Raw genomic sequence first — 9994 nt, forward strand, 5'->3', positions numbered from 1 at the left:
TCCGGTCCAGCCGGCGGTGCCGACCCGTCTCCGGGCGGCGGGCCGAAGACCAGGTCCACCGGTGTTCGCATTTCCCGGCCCAGCATGAGCGAGGCCGGGGTGCACCCGGTGGATTCCTGGACCGCGGTCCTGTACGCCCAGAGCGCAAGGGGGAGGTGGCGGTCCCAGTCCCGTTGGTGCCGGGACACCAGGGTGGCCAGCTGGGTGGCGAGCGTCCGATTAAACCGCTCTACCAACCCGTCGCTCTGGGGATGCAGCGGGGTGGTCCGCGTCTTAGTAATCCCCAGGTGCTGGCACACCCTGGCGAAGACCTGGGACTCGAAGTTACGCCCCTGGTCACTGTGTAACTCCTCCGGCACCCCCAGCCTGGCAAACATCCCCTCCAGCAGTGCATCGGCCACCGTGGGGGCACTCTGGTCCGGGAGGGCGTAGGCCTCCGGCCACTTCGTAAAGTAATCCATAGCCACCAAGACGTAGCGGTTCCCGGCCTCGGTGCGCGGAAACGGGCCCAAAACGTCCACTCCCACCCGCTCCATAGGAGCCCCCACCTGGTGTTGTTGGAGGGGGGCCCGAGAGCGCTCGGGGGGACCCTTCTGCGCCACGCACACCGCACACGTTCGGCAGTACCGATCCACGTCCCGGTGGCAAAGACCCCAATAAAAATGGCCTCGGAGACGCTGCAGGGTTTTTTTACCGCCGAAGTGCCCCACACCCGGTTGGCCGTGCACCGCTCGGAGCACCGCCCCGCGGAGCGACCAAGGCACCACTAGCTGCCACCGTACCTCGCCACTGGAGGGTACCCGCCACCCCCGGCGCAGCACCCCGTCCTTTACCTCCAAGGCCTCCCACAGGGCGCAGAGGGCCTTGACGGACTTCGGGTGCGGGGCGAGCTCCTCTCGTGTAGGCCGCACTCCTGCTGCCCTCCAGTGGAGCACCGGGCCCACGTCAGGATCAGCTACCTGACGCTGCGCCAGGTCTGGCAGGCCCACCCCCAGCGGCCCCTCCCGGGCCGTGGCCGCGGCGCTCACCCCCGCCACGGTGCGGACAGCCTCCTCACGCTGCTCCCGCCGGGCGCAGTGATGGCAGTCCGCGGCCTCGCAGGGGCGTCGCGAGAGAGCGTCGGCATTGAGATGGCGAGACCCCGCACGGTGCACGACAGTGAAGTCGTACTCCTGCAGGATCTCTATCCATCGCGCCATCTGTCCCTCTGGCTCCTTAAAGTGGAGCAGCCAGGTGAGGGACGCATGGTCGGTCCTCAACCGGAACCGGGTCCCGAACAGGTACGGCCTGAAATGGTGGACCGCCGCCATCACCGCCAGCAGCTCGCGACGGGTCACGCAGTAGTTCCGCTCAGGCCTAGTCAGAACCCGACTGTAGTAAGCCACTACGCGCTCCCCATCCGGCCCCTCCTGCGCCAACACCGCCCCCACCCCCGAGTCACTCGCGTCGGTGTCGAGAATATACGGCAACCGCGGGTCGGGGTAGGCCAGCACGGGGGCCCCCACCAGAGCTTCGCGCAACCGGCCAAAGGCAGTCTCACAGCCCGAGTCCCAGTCAAAACGGCGGCCCTTGTCGGTGAGGCGGTGCAGCGGGGCGGCGATGCTGGCAAAGTCCCGGACGAACCTCCGATAGTACGAGGCCAACCCCAGAAAGCTGCGGAGCTCCGCGACGGTGCGTGGAGTCGGCCAGCCCCTCACTGCAGCGACCTTACCTGGGTCCGTAGCCACCCCTCGCGGTCCAACAACATGTCCCAGGAAGGTCACCTCCCGCCGCAGGAGCTCGCACTTGCGGGGGTTGAGCCTCAGGCCAGCACGGCGGATGCAGGCCAGCACCGCCTGGAGGTTCGTCAAGGCCTGGTCGAAACTCCGTGCATGAACCAGCAGATCGTCCAGATATAACACGCACTGGTTCCGCGGGACCGATGCCAGCACCCTCTCCATCAGCCTCTCGAACGTCGCCGGGGCATTGCACAGGCCAAAAGGCATGACAGTAAACTGCCAGAGGCCCTGGCCGATGGAAAAGGCCGTCTTCGGGCGAGCATCGGGAGCAAGCGGTACCTGCCAGTAGCCGCAGCGGAGGTCCAGGGAGCTGAACCAGGTCGACCCGGTGATGTAGTCCAGGGCGTCATCTATCCTCGGCAGGGGGTAGGAATCTTTCCGGGTGACCTCGTTCAGCTTGCGGTAGTTGACGCAGAACCTCCACGAGCCGTCTTTTTTTTTAACCAGTACGGCTGGCGCCGACCACGGGCTCGCGGAGGGCTCAATCACCCCCGCTGCGGCCATCTCCCGGATCTTTTCCTCGGCGGCGGTCCGCTTGGCGTGGACCATGCGTCCTGGTGGGATGCGGATGGGCCGAGCGTCGCCGGTGTTGATCTCGTGTTGGACCAGGGCAGTGCGGGTGCAGTCCTCATCCCTCGCCGCAAAGAGGTCTTCGTTCTGGGCGAGTAGCTCCCGGAGCCGCTGCCGCTGGTCCTGATCGAGGCCCTCGCAGCTCCGCTGGAAGAGGTCCTCAACGGCACGCTTCGCTTCCACGCAACGCTCGGCCCCCGCCGCCGCCTTGTCTGGCCCCCCGGCCGACTCAGGGGCAGGATCCGGCACGCTCGCTCTCCGGCTCGCAGGCCTGGTCTGCCCCGGCGACTGACGCCGCCGCCGCCGCCGCCGCCGCCGCCGCTGCCTCTTGTTCCCCCGGCTCTGGCAAGCCCGCGTCCCTCGGCCTTCGCCGGACCTGCCCTCCACCAGGTGCAGTCGCTCCCCCTGCCACACCAACTCCTGCCGGTCCAAGTCCAACCTGGCCCCCACTCGCTGCAGTAGGTCCAGCCCCAGAATGCAGTCCTCCTGGATGGGTGCAAGGTAGCAGGGGTGGCGCACCGTCGCTGCACCCAGACGGAAGGCAAGCACCCGTTTCCCCCGGACTGCAGCGAGCTGTCCCGTCACGGTCCTCAGCCGCAGGCTGGAGGCCTCCCATCCTGGGGGGTTGGTGCCCTCGGTGTCGGGGAGAACGCCCAGCCGAAGTAGGGTTACTGATGAACCGGTGTCGAGTAGGGCCAGGCAGGGTTGGTCCTCAATCCGGCAGTGGAGGTACAGGCCCCGGCTACAGCCGACTCGCCCCACGGTGGCGTGAGGGGCGCCGGTTTTTACAGCGCTCTCCGGAGCGGGGGTTGAGGTGTTCAAGGGCGGCCTTCCCCGCGCTGAGCCGCCCCGTTCCCGTTTCCCGACGCTGATCGAGCGAGGTTCGGGTGCCCGGCAGAACCGGGCTCGGTGTCCTCTTTTCCCGCAGCGGTCGCAAATCAGCGTGCGGGGCTGTTCCGCGGCGGTCGCTGCACGGGCTGGCTCCTCTTCCCCCTCGCTGGATTCCTCCGTCGCCGCCTCGGTCAGCCGGCAGGGCGCACTGCATCTGCTGGCGCTGCCAGTCACCCCGAACACTACCTCAGCCCGTGTAGCAAGGGCCAAGGCCTGCTCCAGCGATGTTGGCGCGGCCAGCTGCACGTGGCGCCGCAGCTCCTCGGGTGAGAGGGCCTTGAGAAAGGCCTGGAGAGCCATCTCCCGCTGCGCCTCCCGGGGGAAAGTTGGGTATCCTCTGCGGGCGAGGAACATGACATCCGCGGCGACCGGGCCCAGTCGCTCTCCTGGTCGGCGCCGCCGCAGGGCCAGCCTCTCCTGCATCAAGTCCGGCGCCTCCTCTACACCGAAGCGCAGCTGGAGGGCTGCTGCCAGCGCCGTGTAGTCGCCTCTGTCCTCCTCCGGGACATCCAGGAGCACCTGGCAGGCCGCTCCTTCCAGCGCCGCCGCCAGGTGGCCGGCCATCTCTGCCCCGGCTCCAGCCATTCGTCCGGGCCGCGAGCTGGAACTGCGCCTCATAGGTCTCCCAAGGCGCCTCACCATCGTAGCGACCTGGTCGCACCCGCGCCGATGGGTGTGGGAATCGCTGATCGGCTCCGGCAGGGAGGGCATCCTCTCTCCGGGGCGGCCGCCCCAATTCTACTGGCGGGACCACTACTGGGTAGCCCTGGTAAGGGCTGTGGCCACCTGTCGTACCCAGGAGTTGCTCAGGCTCCCTATGTGCGCCGCCGATGGGTTCTGCGTCTTCCAGCGTCAGCCGGCGCTTTATGGAATCGGGTAGTGTCTGCCACGAGTTGTTCATTCTGCCCGCTTCTGACACCAATGTAGCGTTTGGCAGGTTCTTTTTCAGAACTAAAGAACAGTGGAGACACGATTAACCAAGCACTGGCTTTATTTTACAACCACACCAAAAACCAAACACAGGATCTACACACACATGAGGAGACTGACGAACACGTACACACATTTAGGGTGGTAATTACCTAACAACACACTCTACTTTTACAGGACTACACAGGGCACTAGAATTACTAGGACATTATTTACACAGGCAGGGTCAGCCGCTTGTCATCGTGCTGACCCTCAGACTCTTCCCGGCTACCACTCCCAGCATGCCCAGCGGTACTACGAGCGCCTAGGGGCGCTTCCTCCTCACCACCAGGCGAGGGCGTTACACTATATATAAATGTCAGAACTACATTTCCCACAGGGGTCCAGGGAATTAACTACCTCCCGTCATCAGGTGACCAGACTGTTGGAAAAGTTTGGTCAGGAGGCAATTTAAAACCAGGAAGAGACATGATCCACGTTTTGGAATTGCAATTTATACTTATGAAAGGGTTGCTTTTAACTGATGCTGTTAAGCAGTTCAACTGCCAGTTCATCAAACAGAGAGAGGGGTGAAGAGGTCAGAACTCTGAAGTGAGCCGGTTGTTTTTTTTTCTATTTTTGGTGCAGATAGGCAGAAAGGCCACTCAGGAAGTGCAAAGTGCAGAAGGGTGAAGAAAGGTGTGAAGTCAAAACTGCATAAGAATAGAGAAGATTACAGAAAACAAGTCAGTTATCGAGAGAAGGGGGATAATGTGAACCTAGTTTCAGGATGAGTTTAGTTTCTGTTGTTTTTCTGACGCCTAACTCTGCCCATGTAATGTCACATACGGTGGATAATATTGTAGTATTAGTGTGGTCGTGAGTGCAGTGCATTCTGGTGGTCTAAGGTGACAGTGGAAAACAGATTAAAGCCTTTATGGGACAGTATCAGTACAGTACTACTGAGAGTATCCTTGTATGAAACTCCCACCTTCCTCTATTACAAAATGAGAAAATATTGGTCTAAGTATCAGCCACACAAGATATTTGAAATTGATACACATAATTTCAGATGTTTTAGATGGTGTAATATCACTGACATAGGTATTTTGAAACACCTATTCAAATTGTGAGAAGCATCATTAGAGAAATGCTGTTACTCCATTTTCCTGCTAAAAACAGATTTTTTAGTTTATTGGCATACAATATTATTTCTTCTATTTTTTTCAGTGAACGCGAAATGTTTCAAAGATGTCTGTTTCTTTTGTTGTTGTGGCCTGCTGGTCTGACAGTTTAAAAATGTACACAGTTTGGTTTTGAAGTTTTAAGTGGAATAATATTCATTTATTATTTATAAGCAGTGCTTATAAGGTTCTCCTCAGCATTAAATATATCACTTGCTACAGAAGTTTTAATACTATTACTCACATATTTATTGTATTACTGGTTATCATGGACTAATCACTAGGTTTGTTATTTTACAACACAGACACACCTCACAACCCACAGAGGACACATATCATAGACACATAAACATCTACACAATACTCACATCCCACACACTCTAGACTCTAGACAGACTCTTACAGTTTCTCTCAGTCTGGTCTGTATTTGCTCTCGGGGTTCAGAGAGTGATCATGCATGAAAATGATTGCAGTTCTTTCACTTCAGTGTGTCGTCAGAAACAGCAGGATCATTTTCGCTAGGGGTCACTGAGATTCGGATGCCCCAGAAGGCAAAGGGCTAAGGGCAGACAGGGCATGGATTTCTGTCTGGTTTATTTTGTTGTTCCGGTTGTATCTCATTTAGGGACAACATTTTAATTTAGAAGAAAAAATTGTTGTTAATATCCCTATTGTATGTTTAACTTTGACTACGCAGGCTTTAACATGTCAGCTTACAAAACACTCATACAGATTATGTATAAAATATGATGTTGTTATCTGTTTATATGTGTTAAATGCTCAGTTGATGTCTTATTATTAAAATCTGAGATAATAGATAGATAATACTTTATTAATCCCGTAGGGAAATTGATGTGTTACAGCAGTCCAGCCCAAGACAAGCAAAAACAGACATCAGAATAGTTATAAAACAAAAGACAACAAAATCATTAAAAATAAATAAATACATAAGTGTGTGCAAAATGTGATGATCATAGTCACTGTAAAAACAATAAAATATGTGCAAAATGTGCATAGGTTTATACAGACTGATTGTCCAAAAAGTACAATGGAGCAAACATGCTGTCCATAGACGAGCAAATGAAGGGCTAACAGTCCTAGCCTAGGGCAGCGTTATACACCCTGACAGCAGCCGGGAGGAAAGACCTGCGGAAAAGTTCCCTTGAACACCGTAGCTGGAGCAGTCTGTTGCTAAAAGTGCCCCGTTGCCCAGTAACAGTCCCATGAAGCGGATGAGAGGTGTTGTTCATGATGGCTGTGAGCTTGGTCAGCATTTTCCTCTCAGCCACCACCTCCATGGGGTCAAGGCTCATCCCCAACACAGTGCCAGCCTTCTTGATAAGTTTATTGAGCCTATTTGCATCTTTTGTCATGATGCTGTTGCCCCAGCACACAACAGCGTAGAAGATGGCTGCCACCACCACTGATTCATAAAAAATGTGTAGCAGTGTTCCACACACACCAAAGGACCCGAGTCTCCTAAGAAAATAGAGTTGGCTCTGACCTTTCTTGTACAGGGCGTCAGTGTTACCAGACCACTCCAGCTTATCATCCAGGTGTACCCCTAAGTACTTGTAGGAATGTACTCCCTCTATATCCTCACCCTGGATGGAAACAGGGTTCAGTGGAGACTTATTCCTTAGAAAGTCGAAGATCATTTCTTTGGTCTTGCTGGTGTTAAGCTGGAGATGGTTAAGATGACACCACTCCACAAAGTTGGTAATCAAGCTCCTATATTCCTCCTCCCTCCCCTCTCTAATACACCCCACAATTGCAGAGTCATCTGAAAACGTCTGCAGATGACATGTCTCAGAGTTCTACCTTAAGTCAGAGGTGTAAAAGGTGAACAGGAATGGAGCAAGGACAGTCCCCTGTGGAGCCCCAGTACTGCTAACAATCTGTTCGGACACACAGCTCTGTAGCTGTACATACTGTAGCCTGCAGGTCCGATAGTCTATATAATCCAGGACAGCAGGGGAGTGTTCACCTGCTCCACCCTTAGCTTATATCTCTTAGCTTATAAAGGTGGATGATGGTGTTAAAGGCACTGGAGAAGTAAAAGAACATAACTCTCACAATGCTCCCCATCTTCACCAGGTGAGAGTTAGCTCTGTGTAGCAGATAGATGACTGCATCCTCCACTCCCAGGTGTGACCGGTAGGCGAACTGCAGGGGGTCCAGTGCTGTACTCACCAGGGTTCTAAGGTGGTCCAGTACAAGCCTTTCCATGTTTTCATGTAGTCATTCAAAACTTTAGGGTGCCCCTTTTCGGGTACTAGCACCAGGCAAGATGTTTTCCAGAGCATCGGAACATTTTCTAATCTCAGGCTGAGGTTGAAGATGTACTGTAGCACTGAACCCAGTTGGTCCGCACAGATCTTTAGCACCCTGGAGCTGCCACCATCAGGACCCACTGCCTTCCCTGCATGGAGTCACCTCAACTCCCTTCTGACCAGATCAGCTGTGATGGACAGGCCGAGGAAGGCAGGGGAAGATGGAGTAGGAGTAGGAGGGATCAGATGATGGGGTGACTGAGGACATGAAGAGGGTGTCTGGGGTGAAGGCCTGTGAGGTGAATGGACAATAATAAAATTAAATCTTAGTATTGAGAAAAGCATTAAGACATGAGTCAAGATTTACTTAAACATTGGAGAACTTTATAATTTTTAAAGTCTCTTGGCTGTGCGGAAACTTCTCAAGCAGCGCCCCCTAGTGCAAACAGCAGGTCAGTGTCAGTCTGTACTGTGGGGAAAGGCTGTCGGACTGGTTTGACAATTGATCTGCAGTAGCCCCATTGTGGACATTGAGACTGTGAGAGATACAAATAAATTAGAGACAAGAGAAGTGCAGCCAAGATGTGTGAGACATGGTATCACTTGTGCTTGGACTCCTGAACATTTCTAATTTACTGTGTCTAATCAAACAGATCTCAACTATTTCTCTGGAAGATGCAGACTCTTGTCTGAGCCAGACGAGTGTGAGGAGCAACCTGCCATCCTTAGTCACCTAGGGATGTGTAAGACGTGTAAAACAACAAGACTGAGGCACAAAGAGCAGATCCTATGTTATTCAGATTGATTAACTCTTTCTCTTTCTCTAACCCTGGTCCTAGACTAGATAATATTGAAGGGCTCTTGTACAGTAGGACAACATGTTTGTGTTGAATAAATTATGCAAGTAAAAGAACTGTTGTCCTTGTTGACTGAAAATATCAGTTCCAAAAACCATAAATCATTCAATTATTTAGAGTAACAAATCACCTACATAATGATCTCTTGATCAGAATGAAACTTAGAACTTTAGAAACTGGTGATCTAAGGGTGACTCATAAAACCTGGTGCCCCAACTAGCTCTGTCGGTAGAGCATGAGACTCATAATTTCACAGTGGTGGCTTCGTGTCCCACTTTAACAAGGTTCTCTAATAACCCATACTGGGCAGCAGTAGTATGGGGCAGTGTTGACGGTGGAGGATCGCGTTTCTGTGATAACACCAACAACACTCGCACTATCTGCGTGGAAAAAAGGCCTGGCAATCTACTTCCATACTGTATCTTGCCATGAAAACTCTATGGATAGTGATGGGGCAACTATTCATAGGGTCACCATGAGTCGACACTGACTTGATGGCACTCATCCCATCCTCATAAATCCTGCTGGACTGGAGCTGGGGGGCCCTGCATTAGGGGTCGCACTGTCTCCTCTGCACCTGGATACATGGGCTCATGTTGCAAATAAAGACATGATTAATATAGATGTTTTATAGTTTTTTGTGTTGTATTGGACTGAAGACAACTTCAGTTTACTGTTTTTTTGGAATATGCTTTGTGGAAAACTTTAGGAATTGACAAACAGTTTTTGATGAACCACTTATTGTCATAATTACCTTCAAAGATTATAGTTTAACAAAAATTATCCTTCTTCAGATTACTATAAAGTATAAGAACCACTGTTTCACAAAGGGGAGAGTAAGTGACCTAATACTGTCAGTTTTTAAAATGGATTTTGACACTAAAGGAGGATTGTGGTGTGTAATCTCTGCATATTTTCCCTAAATTAATTAAAAAAATCTATCAAGCACAAAATGGCAACACTTATTTCATAGATTGAATACAAATAATTGTATAATTGCTGAGCTCCTCCACAGTCTGTGTCCAGTGTCTTTGTCTTCACTCTCAGCATCTGCAGTAGGTCCCAGCTGCAGCAGTGCAGTCGCTGTGAAGTCCTGCTCCTGTGATAATCAGAGTGAAGTCAGTCCCAGATCCACTGCCACTGAAACGCTCTGATGGGTAGTTACATAATAGATCAGGAGTTTAGGAGCTTCTCCTAAACAGAGTACACTCTCGTTTCTCTTCAGGTCATATAAATCTTTCGTCTTTTATGAAAGATTTCCATGGAGAGTAACATTATGAGTTTTAACTAATTTTTGGGGGTGGTGCGGTGGCTCTGTGGCTAAAGATCTGTGCCTGTGGCTGGAAGGTTGCTGGTTGAAATCCTGCGGCCGGCAGGGGAATCCTACTCCATTGGGCCCCTGAGCAAGGCCCTTAATCCCAAACTGCTCCAGGGGCGCCGTATAAATGGCTGACCCTATGCTCTGACCCCAAGCTTCTCTCCCTGTCTATGTATCTCATGGAGAGCAAGTTGGGGTAAGTGATGGCATCGGT

At 53.0% G+C, this 9994-nt stretch overlaps 1 non-coding gene across 1 annotated transcript; it reads left to right on the forward strand.

The window, feature by feature from the left end:
• The first annotated feature begins 9667 nt into the window (after positions 1 to 9667).
• LOC138224184 (U5 spliceosomal RNA) lies at positions 9668 to 9781 on the forward strand. Its single transcript, XR_011182528.1, has one exon. It is a non-coding gene; the product is annotated as a U5 spliceosomal RNA (small nuclear RNA).
• The last annotated feature ends 213 nt before the right edge of the window (positions 9782 to 9994 follow it).

Source organism: Lepisosteus oculatus, chromosome 18, assembly GCF_040954835.1.
Source record: "Lepisosteus oculatus isolate fLepOcu1 chromosome 18, fLepOcu1.hap2, whole genome shotgun sequence".
Lineage (NCBI taxonomy): Eukaryota > Metazoa > Chordata > Actinopteri > Semionotiformes > Lepisosteidae > Lepisosteus > Lepisosteus oculatus.